Genomic DNA, 14,480 nt, shown 5'->3' with positions numbered 1-14,480 from the left:
CTGTCAGAGGCAAATACATGGGGAATGAAACTGCTTATTGTCATAATGATCTTTTAATAATAGATGTCGTCTTTAATTATAATATTATTTCCCTATTTTGGGGTGTGACACAGTAACAGCTGAGGTGTTAGCCAACGGAATGTGTAGGTCAAGGATTGTAGGTTAAGCATGTGATTTCAGTAGCCCTAGAAATGTCCCTTTCCCATGGATAATCATGGATGCTCTTCCCTACCTCATCTGTTAGTATTTAAAATGACACTGATTATATCCAGGCACTTTTTCTTTTTCTTGATAATGCAAATACCCTGAGAGGGGTCCTTGTAGAAATTTATCAGTACAGATAGAGAATCTTTGAGGAGGTTTTGGAAGGAGTATGAGACATAAGCCTGGGGGTCATATGGGCAGGAAGAAGAGATCTTCCCTAAGGGACTACTAGTGTACAACGCAAGAGGCTAGACTGGCAATGAAAATTTATTCCTTTTTTAAAATGAACATTATTAATATTTGTTTATTAATAGCAATTAGTTAACAGCTCCATAATTTCTTATCCATGGGACTTCATGCAGGAAATGATCCTCTTGGTTTGTCAGTTTCCAGATCTTAACATGGAAATAATAATACCTATATTCCATAGGTGGTTGTAAGCATTAAATGAATTACTAGGTGTAAGGTAATTAGAATAGTGCCTGGCACATAGTAAGCATGGGGACAATTACACATTTTTAAAGTGGCACAACCAATTTTTTTTTTAGAAGGGTTAATTTTCACAGTTGTTAAGTCCTCAAGTTACCCTCATTAAGAACTATTTTCACATCCACATTGTTGGGTAAACAGGTAAAGTTTTGCTTATATTTAATCTTTGGTCCGCAAGGCTTGTTACTTTTGTAATTACATTTAACACATGTTAGCTGATAATAGTCCTCATCAGTTCATTAAAATAAGTGACATCTTGGAAATAAAACTTTTAACAGAACCATTTACTAATTTACTGATCTTTGTCAGGCAATATTTAGTTACCAGACTTTAGCTAGCTGTGCACAATTTTTTTTTTTTGTTTGTTTTGTTTTTAAACCCCACATTTGTTTATTTATTTTTGGCTGTGTTGGGTCTTCGTTTCTGTGCGAGGGCTTTCTCTAGTTGTGGCAAGCGGGGGCCACTCTTCATCGCGGCACGTGGGCCTCTCACTATTGCAGCCTCTCTTGTTGCGGAGCACAGGCTCCAGACGTGCAGGCTCAGTAGTTGTGGCTCACGGAACCAGTTGCTGCACGGCATGTGGGATCTTCCCAGACCAGGGCTCGAACCCATGTCCCCTGCATTAGCAGGCAGATTCTCAACCACTGTGCCACCAGGGAAGCCCCAATTTGGTATTTTTTAAAGTGAATTTATTTTGGTATTTGATATTGAGTCACCTACAGTTAAGCAGTTGTCACCTTCCTGTCTAAATATATTGAAACAATTCCTTCTGTTGGGAAATATTTTGTAATTTATTACTGATGAGAAGTCATTAACAAGGCATTTTAAGTGGTGTGATATCAATGCTCATTATTGCAAAAACCTAAAAATTAAATTATCTGAAAGAAAGCGAAATTAGTCTGTAGTTAGTTAGTTATCACTTCTAAAGAGCCCGCGGACAATACAGTAGAATGCCTATTTCTTTCATTATCTCACAGCTCCCAAACAATGAAATGGGAAAATCTCAACTTAAACTACTTTGAACATAATAATTTCCACCATTCAGGGTGGGAAATTTGTTCAAGATGGTGGAGTAGAAGGACATGTGCTCACTCCCTTTTGTGAGAGCATCAGAATCATAACTAACTGCTGAACAATCAACAGGAAGACTCTGGAACTCACCAAAAAAGATATCCCACATCCAAAGACATAAGAGAAGCCTCAATGAGATGGTAGGAGGGGCGCAATCACAATGAAATCAAATTCCATAACTTTTGGGTGTGTGACTCACAAATTGGAGAACAATTATACTACAGAAGTCCACCCACTGGAGTGAAGGTTCTGAGCCTCACATCAGGCTTCCCAACCTGGGGGTCCAGCAACAGGAGGAGGAATTCTCAGAGAATCAGACTTTGAAGGCTAGCGGGATTTGATTGCAGGACTTTGACAGGACTGGGGGAAACAGAGACTCCACTCTTGGAGGGTACACACAAAGTAGTGTGCACATCAGGACCCAGGGAGAAAGAGCAGTGACCCCACAGGAGACTGAACCAGCCCTACCAGCTAGTGTTGGAGGGTCTCCTGCAGAGGTGGGGGATGGCTGTGGCTCACCCAGGGGACTAGGACACTGGGAGCAGAAGTTTTGGGAAGTACTCCTTGGCATGAGCCCTCCCAGAGTCCACACTAGCCCCACCAAAGAGCCTGTAGCCTCCAGTGCTGGGAGACCTCAGGACAAACAACCCACAGGGAGGGAACTCAGCCCCACCTATCAGCAGACAAGTGGATTAAAGTTTTACTGAGCTCTGCCCACCAGAGCACCACCCAGTTCTACCCACCACCAGTCTCTCCCATCAGGAAGCTTGCAGAAGCCTCTTAGACAGCCTCATCCACCAGAGGGCAGAGAGCAGAAGCAAGAAGAACTACTGTCCTGCAGCCTGTGGAACGAAAACCACATTCACAGAAAGGTAGACAAAATGAAAAGGCAGAGGGCTATGTACCAGATGAAGGAACAAGATAAAACCCCAGAAAAACAGCTGAAAGAAGTGGAGATAGGCAACCTTCCAGAAAAAGAATTCAGAATAATGACAGTGAAGTTGATCCAGGACCTTGGAAAAAGAATGGATGCAAAGATCGAGAAGATGCAAGAAATGTTTAACAAAGACCTAGAAGAATTAAAAAACAAACAAACAGAGGTGAACAATACAATAACTGAAATGAAAAATACACTAGAAAGAATCTGTAGCAGAATTACTGAGGCAGAAGAACAGATAAGTGATCAGGAAGATAGAATGCTGGAATTCACTACTGCAGAAGAGAATAAAGAAAAAAGAATGAAAAGAAATGAAGACAGCCTAAGAGATCTCTGGGACAACATTAAATGCACCAACATTCACATTATAGGTGTCCCAGAAGGAGAAGAGAGAGAGAAAGGACCCAAGAAAATATTTGAAGAGATTATAGTCAAAAAGTTTCCTAACATGGGAAAGCAAATAGCCACCCAAGTCCAGGAAGCACAGAGAGTCCCAGGCAAGATAAACCCATAGAGAAACATGCAGAGACACATAGTAATCACATTGACAAAAATTAAAGAGGAAGAAAAATAATTAAAAGCAACAAGGGAAAAACAACAAATAACATACAAGGGAACTCCCATAAGGTTAACAGCTGATTTCTCAGCAGAAAGTGTACAAGCCAGAAGGGAGTAGCATGGTATATTTAAAGTGATGAAAGGGAAGAACGTACAACCAAGATTACTGTACCTGGCAATGATCTCATTCAGATTTGACGGAGAAATCAAAAGCTTTACAGACAAACAAAAGCTAAGAGAATTCAGCACCACCAAACCAGCTCTACAACAAATGCTAAGGAACTTCTCTAAGTGGGAAACACAAGAGAAGAAAAGGACCTACAAAAACAAACCCAAAACAATTAAGAAAATGGTCATAGGAACATACATATCGATAATTACCTTAAACGTGAATGGATTAAATGCTCCAACCAAAAGACACAGGCTTGCTGAATGGATACAAAAACAAGACCCATATATATGCTGTCTACAAGAGACCCACTTCAGACCTAGCGACACATACAGACTGAAAGTGAGGGGATGCAAAAAGATATTCCATGCAAATGGAAATCAAAAGAAAGCTGGAGTAGCAATACTCATATCAGTTAAAATAGACTTTAAAATAAAGAATGTTACAAGAGACAAAGAAGGACACTACATAATCATCAAGGGATCAGTCCAAGAAGAAGATATAACAATTATAAATATATATGCACCCAACATAAGAGCACCTCAATACATAAGGCAAATTCTAACAGCTATAGAAGAGGAAATTGACAGTAACACAGTAATAGTGGGAGACTTTAACACCTCACTTACACCAATGGATACATCATCCAGACAGAAAATTAATAAGGAAACACAAGCTTTAAATGACACAATGGACCAAATAGATTTAATTGACATTTATAGGACATTCCATCCTAAAACAGCAGATTACACTTTCTTCTCAAGTGCACATGGACCATTCTCCAGGATAGGTCACATCTTGGGTCACAAATCAAGCCTTGACAAATTTAAGAAAGTTGAAATCATATCAAGCATCTTCTCAAACCACAATGCTATGAGATTAGAAATCAGTTACAGGGAAAAAAACGTAAAAAACACAAATACATGGAGGCTAAACAATACATTACTAAATAACCAAGATCATTGAAGAAATCAAAGAGGAAATTTAAAAATACCTAGACACAAATGACAATGAAATCACGATGATCCAAAACCTATGGGATGCAGCAAAAGCAGTTCTAAGATGGAAGTTTATAGCAAAATAATCCTAACTCAAGAAACAAGAAAAGTGTCAAATAAATAATCTAAATTTACACCTAAAGGAACTAGAGAAAGAAGAACAAACAAAACCTAAAGTTAGGGGAAGGAAAGATAACATAAATCAGAGCAGAAATAAATGAAGTAGAAACAAAACAGTAGCAAAGATCAATAAAACTAAAAGCTGGCTCTTTGAGAAGATAAACAAAACTAATAAACCTTTAGCCAGACTCATCAAGAAAAAGAGGCAGAGGACTCAAATCAGTAAAATTAGAAATGAAAAAGGAGAAGTTACAATGGACACCACAGAAATATAAAGCATCCTAAGATACTACTACAAGCAACGCTATGCCAATCAAATGGACAACCTGGAAGAAATGGACAAATTCTTAGAAAGGTATAAACTTCCAAGACTGAACCAGAAAGAAATAGAAAATATGAATAGACCAATCACAAGTAATGAAATTGAAACTGTGATTAAAGATCTTCCAACAAACAAAAGCCCAGGGCCAGATGGCTTCACAGGTGAATTCTACCAAACATTTAGAAAAGAGCTAACACCCATCCTTCTCAAACTCTTCCAAAACATTGCCAAGGAAGGAACACTCCCAAACTCATTCTACAAGGCCACCATCACCCTGATACCAAAACCAGACAAAGATACTAGAAAAAAAAGAAAGTTACAGACCAATATCACTGATGAAGATAGATTCAAAAATCCTCAACAAAATACTAGCAAACAGAATCCAACAGCATGTTAAAAGGATCATACACCATGATCAAGTGGGATTTATCCCAGGGATGCAAGGATTCTTCAATATTCACAAATCAATCAATGTGATACACCATATTAACAAATTGAAGAATAAAAACCATATGATCATCTCAATAGATGCAAAAAACCTTTGACAAAATTCAATACCCATTTATGATAAAAACTCTCCAGAGAGTGGGCATAGAGGGAACCTACCTCAACATAATAAAGGCCATATACGAGAAACCCACAGCAAACATCATTCTCAATGGTGAAAACCAGAAAGCATATCCTCTAAGATCAAGAACAAGACAACGATGTCCACTCTTGCCACTATTATTCAACATAGTTTTTGAAGTCCTAACCACAGCAATCAGAAGAAAAAGAAATAAAAGGAATACAAATTGGAAAAGAAGAAGTAAAACTGTCAGTTTGCAGATGACATGATACTATCCATAGATAATCCTAAAGATGCCACCAGAAAACTACTAGAGCTAATCAATGAATTTGGTAAATTTGCAGGATACAAAATTAATGCACAGAAATCTCTTGCATTCCTATACACTAACAATGAAAGATCAGAAAGAGAAATTAAGGAAACAATCCCATTCACCATTGCAACAAAAAGGATAAAATACCTGGGAATAAACCTACTTAAGGTGGTAAAAGACCTGTACTCAGAAAACTATAAAGAAATTTCTGATTAAAGAAATTAAAAATGATACAAACAGATGGAGAGATATACCATGTTCTTGGATTGGAAGAATCAACATGTTTAAATCAACATTGGGTAAATACTACCCAATGCAACCTACAGATTCAGTGCAATCCCCATCAAATTACCAATGGCATTTTTTTACAGAACTAGAACAAAAAACCTTAAAATTTGTATGGAGACACAAAAGACCCTGAATAACCGAAGCAATCTTGAGGGAAGAAAATGGAGCTGGAGGAATCAGACTTCCTGACTTCAGACTATACTACAAAGCTATAGTAATCAAGACAATATGGTACTGGCACAAAAACAGAAATATAGATCAATGGAACAGGATAGAAAGCCCAGAGATAAACTCACACACCTATGGTCGACTAATCTATGACAAAGGAGGCAAGGATATACAATGGAGAAAAGACAGTCTCTTCAATAAGTGGTGCTGGGAAAACTGGACAGCTACATGTAAAAAAATGAAATTAGAACACTCCCTAACACCATACACAAAAATAAGCTCAAAATGGATTATGGAACTAAATGTAAGATTGGACACTCTAAAACTCTTAGAGGAAAACATGGGAAGAACACTCTATTACATAAATCACAGCAAGATCTTTTTGACCCAACTCCTAGAGTAATGGAAATAAAAACAAAAATAAACAAATGGGACCTAATGAAACTTAAAACTTTTGCACAGCAAAGGAAACCATAAAGAAGACGAAAAGGCAACCCTCAAAATGGGAGAAAATATTTTGCCAACGAGTCAATGGACAAAGGATTAATCTCCAAAATATATAAATAGCTCATGCAGCTCAATACTAAAAAAACAAACAACCCAATAGAAAATGGGCAGAAGACCTAAATAGACATTTCTCCAAAGAAGACTTACAGATGGCCAAGAGGCACATGAAAAGCTGCTCAACATCACTAATTATTATAGAAATGCAAATCAAAACTACAATGAGTATCACCTCACACTGGTTAGAATGGGCATCATGAGAAAATCTACAAACAACCAATTCTGGAGAGGGTGTGGAGGAAAGGGAACCCTCTTGCATTCTTGGTGGGAATGTAAATTGATACAGCCACTATGGAGACAGTATGGAGGTTCCTTAAAAAACTGAAAATAGAATTACCATATGACCCAGCAGTCCCACTACTGGGCATATACCCAGAGAAAACCATAACTCAAAAAGGCACATGTGGGCTTCCCTGGTGGCGCAGTGGTTGAGAGTCTGCCTGCTGATGCAGGGTACATGGGTTTGTGCCCTGGTCCGGGAAGATCCCACGTGCCGCAGAGTGGCTGGGCCCGTGAGCCATGGCTGCTGAGCCTGCGCGTCCGGAGCCTGTGCTCCGCAACGGGAGAGGCCACAATAGTGAGAGGCCCGCGTACCGCAAAAAAAAAAAAAAAAAAGGCACATGCACCCCAATGTTCATTGCAGCACTGTTTACAATAGCCAGGACATGGAAGCAACCTTAATGCTGATCAACAGATGAACAGGTAAAGAAGATGTGGTACGTATATACAATGGAATATTACTCAGCCATGAAAAGGAACAAAATTGGGTCATTTGTTGAGATGTGGGTGGACCTAGAGACTGTCTTACAGAGTGAAGTAAGTCAGAAAGAGAAAAACAAATATCATATATTAACGCATATATGTGGAATCTAGAAAAATGATACAGAGGAAACGGTTTGCAAGACAGAAATAGAGACACAGATGTAGAGAACAAACGTATGGACACCAAGGGGAGAAAGCAGGGGTGAGGTCGTGGTGGTGTGATGAACTGGGAGATTGGGATTGACATATATTCCTTAATGTGTATAAAATAGATAACTAATAAGAACCTGCTGTATAAAAAAATAATAAAATAAAATTTTTTTAAAAAAGTTAAAAAAAATTTCCACTATTCAACAGAACAAAAGGGTACATACTGGGGAATGAAACAACTAGGTAAATGTTGATAGTACTATATATACATTTAAATTCTGTTTTCTTTTGGCTGTATTCTAATAATTTTTTGGTGTTTATACACTCATTTTTATTTGTTCATTTGTTCATTCAGTTATTCATTCATTGTTATAAAACATTTTTTAAATGAGGAGCTCTATATGGTAATGAAAATAACAATACCTCTTCACATCAAAATCAGTCACACAGTTCCTGCTCTGAAAGAGTAACTTAGTAGAAAGACATAATTTAGTAGACAGACACATAAATAAACAAAATAACACAAGGAAAAGAGATATAATCTCTAATCACAGTCCATCATAAGAGAGATACAGGGAACTCTGTAAAGAGTTCAGAGAAGGGATATGAATTTAGTATGGAATTGTGAGAAGGGTGATATTTCTACTGGTATTGTAGAAATTTATATGGTTCAAACGTGGATATGGCATGATAATGGGAAAGGAGATTCTGGAAAAAGTTAAACACAATTATCACATCGACAGAGGCCTTAAATTAAGACGTGTACAAAGTGAGAAGCTCATTTCGAATGACATTGGTGTATATGAACGATTTGTGAGGAATAGAGGTAGGAAACCCAATGGGACAAATTTATGGGCAGACTTGAATGTCCCGGTAAGAATTTGGACAATTTTTTCCATATGCAATGGAGAGTCCTATAGCCATTTAAACCAGAGGAGTGGAGTGATCCAAGTTGAGCTTTATTTTCTTCCAAAAATTAAAAGTCATTCACCTAAAATTTTATTTCTTTAAAGCCTGTTTCCTTGAATCTGTTTTTTAAAGGTCTTTTGATTTATTCAATCAATGTTCATTTAATAATGAACAAAATAGGGACTTCCCTGGTAGCACAGTGGTTAAGAATCTGCCTGCCTGTGCAGGGGACATGGTTTGAGCCCTGGTCTGGGAAGATCCCACATGCCGCGGAGCAAGTAAGCCCATGCGCCACAACTACTGAGCCTGCACTCTAGAGCCCGTGAGCCACAACTACTGAGCCTGCGCTCCTAGAGCCTGTGCTCCGTAACGCTAGAAGCCCCCTCAATGAGAAGCCCGCTCACCGCAATGAAGAGTAGCCCCTGCTCACCACAACTAGAGAAAGCCTGCACACAACAACAAAGACCCAACACAGCCAAAAATAAATAAATAAAAATAAATTTATTGAAAAAAGATAACGAGCAAAATACCTTTTTATCTAATTTTGAATTTAGGTTTCAAGCTATTGGTCTCAGAAAGATTCAGGTTGTGTTTATAGCACACAAAGAGCTAGTGAATCAGCAAATATGTTACATTATTAACTTAAGAATTGTAATTAGGTCAACATTATTTCACCTAAAGTTGACAATTTTTTTTATGATAGAAAAAATAGAAATCACAAATTGATCCACTTAATAAATTGTAATGTTTTTTCCAAGCTGTACAAAGTAGGCAGAACGAAAAAAAAGTACATGGTTCTTTATAGATGATAATACATAATAGGAAGCATTTATCAAGTGCATTCAATAATCTAGTCCTGTGAGAAAAGCCTCACTTGTGCTGTTGCTGAGTTTCATGGTAATCTTATAAGGTGATATTATTACTGCTGTTCCAGATGAAGAAATGAAATCCCAGGAGGCAAAGTGATTCACCCAATTCCCATTGTTGATGAGCGGCAGAACTGGGATCAACACCCCTATGCATCTGATTTCCAAGATAACGCTTTAGTCCCTTTTTCACCCAGCCTCGTGTTTATTATTTGAAATATTTTCTACTTCATATTTTCTGTGTAACACACACAGCCATGTTGACAGACAAAGTCTATCTTATAAAGGCTAAATTCTAACAACCAGATTCTCACCATCTTTAAGATGTTTGAATTCCATGTTTCAAAATAAGAAAAAATTCATCTTAGTGTATAGCCATAATCTGATTTTATTTTGACTATTGTCACCTTGAATTTCTAATAAAACAGAAGGCAGAAGTAACCACAAATTTATAATCTTTGAGCGATGTCAGTATATATTTTAAAACCACCTTACTTGATGTTACAAGGAACTTAAGATGAGGTATGAAAAATATATATTGTTATGCCCTGTGGCATTTTCTGACCTGTCATGATGCCAGTCAGCTTCAGAGTAACTATTCACAGGTGTTGAGAATATATTTGAAAATAAAGAGGCCATTTTGGAAATGCGTGGAGGTTAATATTATGCACATGAAGCTGTGTGTTTCAGCTTTCTCACATCCTGTCAAATCTGAGCAATTATTCTACCAACTCCCTGCCTGTCCCCGCCCCCAGAAGCTTTCCTTAAATTGCTATGGAAATTAAATCATGAGAGACGCTCTTCTTGCAAAGATGCCTCCTTCAGAATCCTCCCTGCTTTGCTCTAGCCAATTTGGAATGAAAAATCAGCCCACATTTCCATGGAACTTAGAAAGGCCTGGGCCAGATCTAAAGGCATAATTTGCCTGACATCTGTGTTCCAGCGTCATGTTGCATCAAAACAATCCGTGATGCTCAGATGAAAGTAAGCATCCTCTTGTATTAACCAAAGCATTTAACAAGATAATGGCAGTCACTTTCTATTCTCAAATTCATGGAATCACATCTCATAAGGACAGTTATACTCGTAAAAGTATCCAACTCCCATTACATTATTTCATGATCACATTGATATGTTGGATATATTTTTCTACATTTTTTTTTTCATTTTTTTCCCAACGGGTGTTGTGTGTAACACAGCTGAGGAGGCCAGAATTTTTTTGGGTTTTGTTTTTAGTCTTTATTAAAAAAGAAAGATGTCTAATTAATGGAGGCAAGAGCTTACTGATAACCTGTAGGTGCTTTCCCTTTGCCATTCCTACTCGCTGTCAGAATCGGTGATTAGTCAGGCCTGCTCTGTGGCTATGTAGTTAGCCAACAATGACTTAACACAAAGTGTTGAAATGGCCATTGGGAGCCAAACATCTGGGTAGACCACTTTTTATTGCTCTGTTTATAGCCAAGACATTGTTTCTGAAGTTTCGGGAACCCTTACGTCTGCTCCTTTTATAGTCACTGGCAGTGTACTCAAATTTCTAAATGCCCTAATGGTCTTGAAGTTTCAAATCTCCTCCCTTTCTTAAAAAAAAAAATAAACTACTATATGTGAGATAGACAGAAGTAATTTATAACTTGAATATTAGAGGAGGGATGTCTGTGAAAGTAGAGATTGGGACCCTCAGACTCTGTCGCTCCTTAAGATAAACAGCTGTATTAAGAAGATATTAAAAGTGTTGCATGGTAGAGATATAGAGTAGCAGAAGAGCCTACCTTAGGAAAGTACCTGAATCCAGGAAACTAAAAGTGAGAGAATGCGATAGCACAAGTTTTCCTGATTGACTCTTCCAGACCAGTAACTACTGAACATTCTGCGGTGCCCTGTTTCTACCCAAAATCTTTGTCCTTTTGGGAAGGTGGTGCAGCTAAGTGCTCTCTGAGTTCCAAGTTAGAAGTTTCTAGCTTCAGCTATGACTGAAAAATAACTTTCTTCTTCATAAATACAGTACAACGAAAAGTAAAGTTAGATCATGGATCCTCACGTTTTGCAGCATAGATCACAACCAAATTTGACCCTGGTATTTTGGCTATGTTTTCCCCTACTAAATTATCAAATTATGGCCTTATAAAGTTAGAGCTTGGTTTCATTGAGGATTCTCCGTCCCGGTTTAATTGGACTCTTCATAGCCTTAATTATATCCACTCTCATGCCTTTTTGTACTTAGTTTCTCTATTTCTTAAACAAAACACACCAAAAACAGTGCCTTTCAACATGCGCTTTTAGGTCCACCAAACTCAGTGAGCTGAAAAGAAAGATATGCCTAATTGTGATAGGCAATTTTATAGTTCAGTCCCCTTTTTGTCTTGAAATCTTTCTCATCTCTCCTATTCCAATTTTCCATGCCCAATCACAGAACTCTTATAGTTGCCTGTTTCTTTGTATCTGTCAGACTTTCAATAACAGGATGAAATAACTGCTTATTTTCAGTCTGGAAGACCAATACGTGCATTTATTATACCCTTGGTGTGTTAGCAGTGGCATTTTCAGAAGCCTCTGGAAAGCCTTTTTTCCCATCAAATACCCACTGTTGGGTAACCATGTGAATCCCAAGGAGCCGAAGCTTTGGGCTAATTGAGCACTCCAGGACTCGTCCTGCTGGTGCGCACCCAGCAAGATGGTTATGGAGGCTCATGATCTATGACTTCACATCCTGTTTCCTTAAATTGAAATTGGAAACAAATGTTGCACATAGATTCTACCAATTTTTTTTGGTAATTGCACAATAAGCAAGAGTCTTGTGGGAGGTTTCGTTCTTTCCAACACAGTGTGTTTTGATGATACTTCATGGGAATTGTGTGAGGAAAAAGAAAAAAATAATGAGGCTCATACTTCTAGTAGATAGAACAAAGTCTTCTTTTAGTAGCTTTGAAAATTCTTTAAGCACAACAGAATCATGAACGTAATAGAGATAGTGTTATTTAATGTTAGTAATGGAACTAGTTTTATACTAAACATTTGTTAGTGAATATTAATGCCAATTTTACATAATTTTTCTCATACTTTCTTTGATTACTATGGCTTCCTCTTTATCATGAAGAATATCTAAATTGACAAACACTGCCCTATTATTTCTCCCAATTTCTATAATTTCTTGATTTTGACTTTAGTGTATATATGTTATCAAAAAAGTTCTAAAATTAGTATTTTATTTTTTACTTGAGACCGTAAAGTGGAAAGAAGGGTAGATATTATTTGTGATATAGTTTCAGCATTGTAAATAATTAGTTTTATACATTTGGAAAAATTATTTCAAATCTCTAAGCTTCAGTTTCCTTATCTGTAAAATAAGAAGTTCAGGGCTTCCCTGGTGGCGCAGTGGTTGAGAGTCCGCCTGCCGATGCAGGGGACGCGGGTTCGTGCCCCGGTCCGGGAAGATCCCACATGCCGCGGAGCGGCTAGGCCCGTGAGCCATGGCCGCTGAGCCTAAGCGTCCGGAGCCTGTGCTCCGCAACGGGAGAGGCCACAACAGTGAGAGGCCCGCGTACCACCAAAAAAAAAAAAAGAAGTTCATAAGAACTATAAACTTTTTCCTATTGCCTACAATTTATGATTCTGTGTTGAAGAGCTTTGTTTTTACTCTACCACATTTATGCATTATGAAAACTTAATGGCAAAAAGTAACGGATTCAAATAAGTGGAAGATATCCAAATATAGAAAACAGAAGACACACAAGATAAACAAACAGAGAAAGTATATATATACAACTCCTCCCGTCCTAGATGAGTGAACAATGGCAAAATGTTTGTAATGAAGTAAAGTATAAACTCTAAATAGAATGAGAATTGGTTCCTTGCATTAACTGACGTATGAGTTGAGCATTATTTTAATAAATATTGCTCACTTCTATATTATGGTATAGCGAAAAGAATATTGGATCTACTTTCCCAAATGTGTTACTTAAAGACCTATGTGACCTTAGCTGAATCACTTACCACAGTTTTCTTTTATAAAGTTAGCAAGTTTGGACTTATTTATCTCTAAAGTGCATGACACTTGTGAAATGTTTATGTTACGACTTACAGGGACATATGGGGTGGATTGGTAGTGTCTCGATTTTGGAGCTAGGCAAATCTGGGTCAAAAATCCTAGTCCCCTCCCCCGCTTTTCTTTTCCTCGATGTGTACACTTGGTCAAGTTATTGGAGTCACTGAGGTAACTGGTTTTATAATCGGTAAAACTTCAGGAGCTTAACTAAATAAAAGTCCTCACAGTCCAAGGCAAGGTCCTGTTAAAGAGGCTGCTTTTCACTCCGTGTGATTTGGGAACCTTGCTTCTTCCACCTTGCAGCTATACAATCTTAGGGTCTTGGAATCCCCTGCACTCTGGTCTAGGGAAAAGAAGACAGCAGAGAGGCCTTATCTTCTTTTGAGAAGTCTTGGCCTGGAGGTAGCACATATCACTTTTGTTCACATTCTTCTGCTGAGAGTCAACGTCTGCTTATTCTTGGATATAAGGAAGGCTACCAAATACAGCCCTTGTCTCATCAACAGAGGCCATTCCAGAAAACAAAACCTTTTTGTGGACTAACAACAGACCCTGCCACAGGAGGCATTCAATATTTTTTCATTACCACTTCCCCCCTTTCCTGATTAGAACTCCATCTTTCAGATCCTAACAGCGGAATGAGAAGAAACATCAAAAACACTCTGCTAGGCAAAGTTGCTTCTTTCTTAGACATCATATTCTGAAAGGCATGTATAAGACATTGGTACATGGGTATATATGAATATCTAGGAAGTGCTTGAAAAATACTGTTCTAGTATGGAGTGGATTAGAAGTATTTATGTATGATACCAATAATAATATTTTTCCTTGAAAATGTTTCTGACAATCCATGCATTTCATTGTTGTAGCAAAATAATTTCTTGATTTATTATAATATCACAAATCATTCTGTATTTATCATCTTGATAGCTTTTTATGAAGTTTGCTATGCATCCAAGTGCTCTTGGAAGTGAATTGACAA

General features: G+C 37.8%; 1 pseudogene; it reads right to left on the bottom strand.

Annotated features, from left to right (window-relative positions):
* LOC137224267 (uncharacterized) overlaps nt 1–14,480 on the bottom strand; it is a 425,840-nt pseudogene that overhangs the window by 56,840 nt on the left and 354,520 nt on the right.

Source organism: Pseudorca crassidens, chromosome 5 (genome assembly GCF_039906515.1).
Source record: "Pseudorca crassidens isolate mPseCra1 chromosome 5, mPseCra1.hap1, whole genome shotgun sequence".
Taxonomy (NCBI): Eukaryota; Metazoa; Chordata; class Mammalia; order Artiodactyla; family Delphinidae; genus Pseudorca; species Pseudorca crassidens.
Note: the sequence above shows the minus strand (reverse complement) of the source record. Positions and strands in the feature narration are given on the sequence as shown.